The sequence below is a fragment of the Hyla sarda genome, chromosome 4, assembly GCF_029499605.1.
Source record: "Hyla sarda isolate aHylSar1 chromosome 4, aHylSar1.hap1, whole genome shotgun sequence".
In the NCBI taxonomy this organism is placed as follows: Eukaryota; Metazoa; Chordata; class Amphibia; order Anura; family Hylidae; genus Hyla; species Hyla sarda.
The window spans coordinates 43,820,364-43,827,863 of record NC_079192.1 but is presented as its reverse complement, the minus strand read 5'-3'; the positions used below and the strand labels follow the sequence as shown (position 1 = coordinate 43,827,863).

At 41.3% G+C, this 7,500-nt stretch overlaps 11 non-coding genes across 11 annotated transcripts; 6 read left to right on the top strand and 5 right to left on the bottom strand.

The window, feature by feature from the left end:
* The first annotated feature begins 1,009 nt into the window (after nt 1–1,009).
* Nucleotides 1,010–1,081, top strand: TRNAE-UUC (transfer RNA glutamic acid (anticodon UUC)). Its single transcript has one exon. It is a non-coding gene; the product is annotated as a tRNA-Glu (tRNA).
* A 921-nt stretch (nt 1,082–2,002) lies between these two features.
* Nucleotides 2,003–2,075, bottom strand: TRNAM-CAU (transfer RNA methionine (anticodon CAU)). Its single transcript has one exon. It is a non-coding gene; the product is annotated as a tRNA-Met (tRNA).
* Nucleotides 2,076–2,190: 115 nt separating this feature from the next.
* On the top strand, nt 2,191–2,262 carry TRNAE-UUC (transfer RNA glutamic acid (anticodon UUC)). The gene has a single exon. It is a non-coding gene; the product is annotated as a tRNA-Glu (tRNA).
* A 921-nt stretch (nt 2,263–3,183) lies between these two features.
* Nucleotides 3,184–3,256, bottom strand: TRNAM-CAU (transfer RNA methionine (anticodon CAU)). Its single transcript has one exon. It is a non-coding gene; the product is annotated as a tRNA-Met (tRNA).
* Nucleotides 3,257–3,371: 115 nt separating this feature from the next.
* Nucleotides 3,372–3,443, top strand: TRNAE-UUC (transfer RNA glutamic acid (anticodon UUC)). Its single transcript has one exon. It is a non-coding gene; the product is annotated as a tRNA-Glu (tRNA).
* Nucleotides 3,444–4,803: 1,360 nt separating this feature from the next.
* Nucleotides 4,804–4,876, bottom strand: TRNAM-CAU (transfer RNA methionine (anticodon CAU)). Its single transcript has one exon. It is a non-coding gene; the product is annotated as a tRNA-Met (tRNA).
* Nucleotides 4,877–4,990: 114 nt separating this feature from the next.
* Nucleotides 4,991–5,062, top strand: TRNAE-UUC (transfer RNA glutamic acid (anticodon UUC)). The gene has a single exon. It is a non-coding gene; the product is annotated as a tRNA-Glu (tRNA).
* A 921-nt stretch (nt 5,063–5,983) lies between these two features.
* TRNAM-CAU (transfer RNA methionine (anticodon CAU)) lies at nt 5,984–6,056 on the bottom strand. Its single transcript has one exon. It is a non-coding gene; the product is annotated as a tRNA-Met (tRNA).
* A 114-nt stretch (nt 6,057–6,170) lies between these two features.
* Nucleotides 6,171–6,242, top strand: TRNAE-UUC (transfer RNA glutamic acid (anticodon UUC)). The gene has a single exon. It is a non-coding gene; the product is annotated as a tRNA-Glu (tRNA).
* Nucleotides 6,243–7,163: 921 nt separating this feature from the next.
* TRNAM-CAU (transfer RNA methionine (anticodon CAU)) lies at nt 7,164–7,236 on the bottom strand. Its single transcript has one exon. It is a non-coding gene; the product is annotated as a tRNA-Met (tRNA).
* A 115-nt stretch (nt 7,237–7,351) lies between these two features.
* On the top strand, nt 7,352–7,423 carry TRNAE-UUC (transfer RNA glutamic acid (anticodon UUC)). The gene has a single exon. It is a non-coding gene; the product is annotated as a tRNA-Glu (tRNA).
* Nucleotides 7,424–7,500: the final 77 nt, after the last annotated feature.

Genomic DNA, 7,500 nt, shown 5'->3' with positions numbered 1-7,500 from the left:
AGATGGAAAAATTACCTTCTAAGCTAAACTCATGCCCATCTCTTAAGGAAATCAACAAAACCTCATGGCTAAAGACAAGAAAATTGCCCAGTTTTGTCTCTCATGGCTAAAGACAAGAAGTCAACCAAACCTCATGGCAAAAGATGGAAAAATTGCCCGGTGTGGGAATCAAACTCACAGTTTTCAGATTATTAAATTCATAGGCCGACCAGATCACTGCAGAGTTAAGCAGCTGGAGTTGGAGTTGTTCTTTGTGGATGAAAAAAGAAAATCATTACCCCACAGCTTTAAGCCATTCATTTGGTCCACTTGCCTTCTAAGCTAAACTCATGCCCATCTCTTAAGGAATTCAGCAAAACCTCATGGCTAAAGACAAGAAAATTGCCCAGTTTTGTCTCTCATGGCTAAAGACAAGAAGTCAACCAAACCTCATGGCAAAAGATGGAAAAATTACCTTCTAAGCTAAACTCATGCCCATCTCTTAAGGAAATCAACAAAACCTCATGGCTAAAGACAAGAAAATTGCCCAGTTTTGTCTCTCATGGCTAAAGACAAGAAGTCAACCAAACCTCATGGCAAAAGATGGAAAAATTGCCCGGTGTGGGAATCAAACTCACAGTTTTCAGATTATTAAATTCATAGGCCGACCAGATCACTGCAGAGTTAAGCAGCTGGAGATGGAGTTGTTCTTTGTGGATGAAAAAAGAAAATCATTACCCCACAGCTTTAAGCCATTCATTTGGTCCACTTGCCTTCTAAGCTAAACTCATGCTCATCTCTTAAGGAAATCAACAAAACCTCATGGCTAAAGCCAAGAAAAATTGCCCCGTGTGAGGATCGAACTTACGACCTTCAGATTATGAGACTAACGCGCTACCTACTGCGCTAACGAGGCAAGTGGCATGGTGGTATGATCCAGTGCCAAGCGGATAATTCAAAAGAATACAAATTTTAGATGACTTTTTTACTTTTTTTTTTCCTCATACAAAAAAACTGTGGCAGAAGCAGGTTCCATATGGTCTAGCGGTTAGGATTCCTGGTTTTCACCCAGGCGGCCCGGGTTCGACTCCCGGTATGGGAATGTGTTTTTTTTATAAACTTGCAGGCAAGTTCAAAGGAGGGTGAGGTCATTTGAAAGTGAAGCGGACGGAGTTCTAGTTGGTCTTTGTGGGTGAAAAGAAAGAAATCGGAACACATCTGTTGTTAGCCATTTATTATATCCATTTTCTCAAGATCCCACTTGGCTTCAAAGCTAAACTCATCCCCATCTCCACTTTCTAACTCTATGATGCTAAGGAAGTCAACCAAACCTTGTGGCAAAAGATGGAAAAATTGCCTGGTGTGAGGATTAAACTCACAGTTTTCAGATTATTAAATTCATAGGCCGACCAGATCACTGCAGAGTTAAGCAGCTGAAGTTGGAGTTGTACTTTGTGGATGGAAAAAGAAAATCATTACCCCACAGCTTTAAGCCATTCATTTGGTCCACTTGCCTTCTAAGCTAAACTCATGCCCATCTCTTAAGAAATTCAGCAAAACCTCATGGCTAAAGACAAGAAAATTGCCCAGTTTTGTCTCTCATGGCTAAAGACAAGAAGTCAACCAAACCTCATGGCAAAAGATGGAAAAATTACCTTCTAAGCTAAACTCATGCCCATCTCTTAAGGAAATCAACAAAACCTCATGGCTAAAGACAAGAAAATTGCCCAGTTTTGTCTCTCATGGCTAAAGACAAGAAGTCAACCAAACCTCATGGCAAAAGATGGAAAAATTGCCCGGTGTGGGAATCAAACTCACAGTTTTCAGATTATTAAATTCATAGGCCGACCAGATCACTGCAGAGTTAAGAAGCTGGAGTTGGAGTTGTTCTTTGTGGATGAAAAAAGAAAATCATTACCCCACAGCTTTAAGCCATTCATTTGGTCCACTTGCCTTCTAAGCTAAACTCATGCCCATCTCTTAAGGAAATCAACAAAACCTCATGGCTAAAGCCAAGAAAAATTGCCCCGTGTGAGGATCGAACTCACGACCTTCAGATTATGAGACTGACGCGCTACCTACTACGCTAACGAGGCAAGTGGCATGGTGATATGATCCAGTGCCAAGCGGATAATTCAAAAGAATACAAATTTTAGATCACTTTTTTACTTTTTTTTTTTCCTCCAACAAAAAAACTGTGGCAGAAGCAGGTCCCATATGGTCTAGCGGTTAGGATTCCTGGTTTTCACCCAGGCGGCCCGGGTTCGACTCCCGGTATGGGAATGTGTTTTTTTTATAAACTTGCAGGCAAGTTCAAAGGAGGGTGAGGTCATTTGAAAGTGAAGCGGACGGAGTTCTAGTTGGTCTTTGTGGGTGAAAAGAAAGAAATCGGAACACATCTGTTGTTAGCCATTTATTATATCCATTTTCTCAAGATCCCACTTGGCTTCAAAGCTAAACTCATCCCCATCTCCACTTTCTAACTCTATGATGCTAAGGAAGTCAACCAAACCTCGTGGCAAAAGATGGAAAAATTGCCTGGTGTGAGGATTAAACTCACAGTTTTCAGATTATTAAATTCATAGGCCGACCAGATCACTGCAGAGTTAAGCAGCTGAAGTTGGAGTTGTACTTTGTGGATGGAAAAAGAAAATCATTACCCCACAGCTTTAAGCCATTCATTTGGTCCACTTGCCTTCTAAGCTAAACTCATGCCCATCTCTTAAGAAATTCAGCAAAACCTCATGGCTAAAGACAAGAAAATTGCCCAGTTTTGTCTCTCATGGCTAAAGACAAGAAGTCAACCAAACCTCATGGCAAAAGATGGAAAAATTACCTTCTAAGCTAAACTCATGCCCATCTCTTAAGGAAATCAACAAAACCTCATGGCTAAAGACAAGAAAATTGCCCAGTTTTGTCTCTCATGGCTAAAGACAAGAAGTCAACCAAACCTCATGGCAAAAGATGGAAAAATTGCCCGGTGTGGGAATCAAACTCACAGTTTTCAGATTATTAAATTCATAGGCCGACCAGATCACTGCAGAGTTAAGAAGCTGGAGTTGGAGTTGTTCTTTGTGGATGAAAAAAGAAAATCATTACCCCACAGCTTTAAGCCATTCATTTGGTCCACTTGCCTTCTAAGCTAAACTCATGCCCATCTCTTAAGGAAATCAACAAAACCTCATGGCTAAAGCCAAGAAAAATTGCCCCGTGTGAGGATCGAACTCACGACCTTCAGATTATGAGACTGACGCGCTACCTACTACGCTAACGAGGCAAGTGGCATGGTGGTATGATCCAGTGCCAAGCGGATAATTCAAAAGAATACAAATTTTAGATCACTTTTTTACTTTTTTTTTTTCCTCCAACAAAAAAACTGTGGTAGAAGCAGGTCCCATATGGTCTAGCGGTTAGGATTCCTGGTTTTCACCCAGGCGGCCCGGGTTCGACTCCCGGTATGGGAATGTGTTTTTTTTATAAACTTGCAGGCAAGTTCAAAGGAGGGTGAGGTCATTGGAAAGTGAAGCGGATGGAGTTGTAGTTGGTCTTTGTGGGTGAAAAGAAAGAAATCGGAACACATCTGTTGTTAGCCATTTATTATATCGATTTTCTCAAGATCCCACTTGGCTTCAAAGCTAAACTCATCCCCATCTCCACTTTCTAACTCTATGATGCTAAGGAAGTCAACCAAACCTCGTGGCAAAAGATGGAAAAATTGCCTGGTGTGAGGATTAAACTCACAGTTTTCAGATTATTAAATTCATAGGCCGACCAGATCACTGCAGAGTTAAGCAGCTGAAGTTGGAGTTGTACTTTGTGGATGGAAAAAGAAAATCATTACCCCACAGCTTTAAGCCATTCATTTGATCCACTTGCCTTCTAAGCTAAACTCATGCCCATCTCTTAAGGAATTCAGCAAAACCTCATGGCTAAAGACAAGAAAATTGCCCAGTTTTGTCTCTCTTGGCTAAAGACAAGAAGTCAACCAAACCTCATGGCAAAAGATGGAAAAATTACCTTCTAAGCTAAACTCATGCCCATCTCTTAAGGAAATCAACAAAACCTCATGGCTAAAGACAAGAAAATTGCCCAGTTTTGTCTCTCATGGCTAAAGACAAGAAGTCAACCAAACCTCATGGCAAAAGATGGAAAAATTGCCCGGTGTGGGAATCAAACTCACAGTTTTCAGATTATTAAATTCATAGGCCGACCAGATCACTGCAGAGTTAAGAAGCTGGAGTTGGAGTTGTTCTTTGTGGATGAAAAAAGAAAATCATTACCCCACAGCTTTAAGCCATTCATTTGGTCCACTTGCCTTCTAAGCTAAACTCATGCCCATCTCTTAAGGAATTCAGCAAAACCTCATGGCTAAAGACAAGAAAATTGCCCAGTTTTGTCTCTCATGGCTAAAGACAAGAAGTCAACCAAACCCCATGGCAAAAGATGGAAAAATTACCTTCTAAGCTAAACTCATGCCCATCTCTTAAGGAAATCAACAAAACCTCATGGCTAAAGACAAGAAAATTGCCCAGTTTTGTCTCTCATGGCTAAAGACAAGAAGTCAACCAAACCTCATGGCAAAAGATGGAAAAATTGCCCGGTGTGGGAATCAAACTCACAGTTTTCAGATTATTAAATTCATAGGCCGACCAGATCACTGCAGAGTTAAGCAGCTTGAGTTGGAGTTGTTCTTTGTGGATGAAAAAAGAAAATCATTACCCCACAGCTTTAAGCCATTCATTTGGTCCACTTGCCTTCTAAGCTAAACTCATGCCCATCTCTTAAGGAAATCAACAAAACCTCATGGCTAAAGCCAAGAAAAATTGCCCCGTGTGAGGATCGAACTCACGACCTTCAGATTATGAGACTGACGCGCTACCTACTGCGCTAACGAGGCAAGTGGCATGGTGGTTTGATCCAGTGCCAAGCGGATAATTCAAAAGAATACAAATTTTAGATCACTTTTTTACTTTTTTTTTTCCTCATACAAAAAAACTGTGGCAGAAGCAGGTCCCATATGGTTTAGCGGTTAGGATTCCTGGTTTTCACCCAGGCGGCCCGGGTTCGACTCCCGGTATGGGAATGTGTTTTTTTTATAAACTTGCAGGCAAGTTCAAAGGAGGGTGAGGTCATTTGAAAGTGAAGCGGACGGAGTTCTAGTTGGTCTTTGTGGGTGAAAAGAAAGAAATCGGAACACATCTGTTGTTAGCCATTTATTATATCCATTTTCTCAAGATCCCACTTGGCTTCAAAGCTAAACTCATCCCCATCTCCACTTTCTAACTCTATGATGCTGAGGAAGTCAACCAAACCTCATGGCAAAAGATGGAAAAATTGCCTGGTGTGAGGATTAAACTCACAGTTTTCAGATTATTAAATTCATAGGCCGACCAGATCACTGCAGAGTTAAGCAGCTGGAGTTGGAGTTGTACTTTGTGGATGGAAAAAGAAAATCATTACCCCACAGCTTTAAGCCATTCATTTGGTCCACTTGCCTTCTAAGCTAAACTCATGCCCATCTCTTAAGGAATTCAGCAAAACCTCATGGCTAAAGACAAGAAAATTGCCCAGTTTTGTCTCTCATGGCTAAAGACAAGAAGTCAACCAAACCTCATGGCAAAAGATGGAAAAATTACCTTCTAAGCTAAACTCATGCCCATCTCTTAAGGAAATCAACAAAACCTCATGGCTAAAGACAAGAAAATTGCCCAGTTTTGTCTCTCATGGCTAAAGACAAGAAGTCAACCAAACCTCATGGCAAAAGATGGAAAAATTGCCCGGTGTGGGAATCAAACTCACAGTTTTCAGATTATTAAATTCATAGGCCGACCAGATCACTGCAGAGTTAAGCAGCTGGAGTTGGAGTTGTTCTTTGTGGATGAAAAAAGAAAATCATTACCCCACAGCTTTAAGCCATTCATTTGGTCCACTTGCCTTCTAAGCTAAACTCATGCTCATCTCTTAAGGAAATCAACAAAACCTCATGGCTAAAGCCAAGAAAAATTGCCCCGTGTGAGGATCGAACTCACGACCTTCAGATTATGAGACTAACGCGCTACCTACTGCGCTAACAAGGCAAGTGGCATGGTGGTATGATCCAGTGCCAAGCGGATAATTCAAAAGAATACAAATTTTAGATCACTTTTTTACTTTTTTTTTTCCTCATACAAAAAAACTGTGGCAGAAGCAGGTTCCATATGGTCTAGCGGTTAGGATTCCTGGTTTTCACCCAGGCGGCCCGGGTTCGACTCCCGGTATGGGAATGTGTTTTTTTTATAAACTTGCAGGCAAGTTCAAAGGAGGGTGAGGTCATTTGAAAGTGAAGCGGACGGAGTTCTAGTTGGTCTTTGTGGGTGAAAAGAAAGAAATCGGAACACATCTGTTGTTAGCCATTTATTATATCCATTTTCTCAAGATCCCACTTGGCTTCAAAGCTAAACTCATCCCCATCTCCACTTTCTAACTCTATGATGCTAAGGAAGTCAACCAAACCTCGTGGCAAAAGATGGAAAAATTGCCTGGTGTGAGGATTAAACTCACAGTTTTCAGATTATTAAATTCATAGGCCGACCAGATCACTGCAGAGTTAAGCAGCTGAAGTTGGAGTTGTACTTTGTGGATGGAAAAAGAAAATCATTACCCCACAGCTTTAAGCCATTCATTTGGTCCACTTGCCTTCTAAGCTAAACTCATGCCCATCTCTTAAGGAATTCAGCAAAACCTCATGGCTAAAGACAAGAAAATTGCCCAGTTTTGTCTCTCATGGCTAAAGACAAGAAGTCAACCAAACCTCATGGCAAAAGATGGAAAAATTACCTTCTAAGCTAAACTCATGCCCATCTCTTAAGGAAATCAACAAAACCTCATGGCTAAAGACAAGAAAATTGCCCAGTTTTGTCTCTCATGGCTAAAGACAAGTAGTCAACCAAACCTCATGGCAAAAGATGGAAAAATTGCCCGGTGTGGGAATCAAACTCACAGTTTTCAGATTATTAAATTCATAGGCCGACCAGATCACTGCAGAGTTAAGAAGCTGGAGTTGGAGTTGTTCTTTGTGGATGAAAAAAGAAAATCATTACCCCACAGCTTTAAGCCATTCATTTGGTCCACTTGCCTTCTAAGCTAAACTCATGCCCATCTCTTAAGGAAATCAACAAAACCTCATGGCTAAAGCCAAGAAAAATTGCCCCGTGTGAGGATCGAACTCACGACCTTCAGATTATGAGACTGACGCGCTACCTACTACGCTAACGAGGCAAGTGGCATGGTGGTATGATCTTGTGCCAAGCGGATAATTCAAAAGAATACAAATTGTAGATCACTTTTTTTTTTTTTTTTTTTCCTCCAACAAAAAAACTGTGGCAGAAGCAGGTCCCATATGGTCTAGCGGTTAGGATTCCTGGTTTTCACCCAGGCGGCCCGGGTTCGACTCCCGGTATGGGAATGTGTTTTTTTTATAAACTTGCAGGCAAGTTCAAAGGAGGGTGAGGTCATTGGAAAGTGAAGCGGATGGAGTTGTAG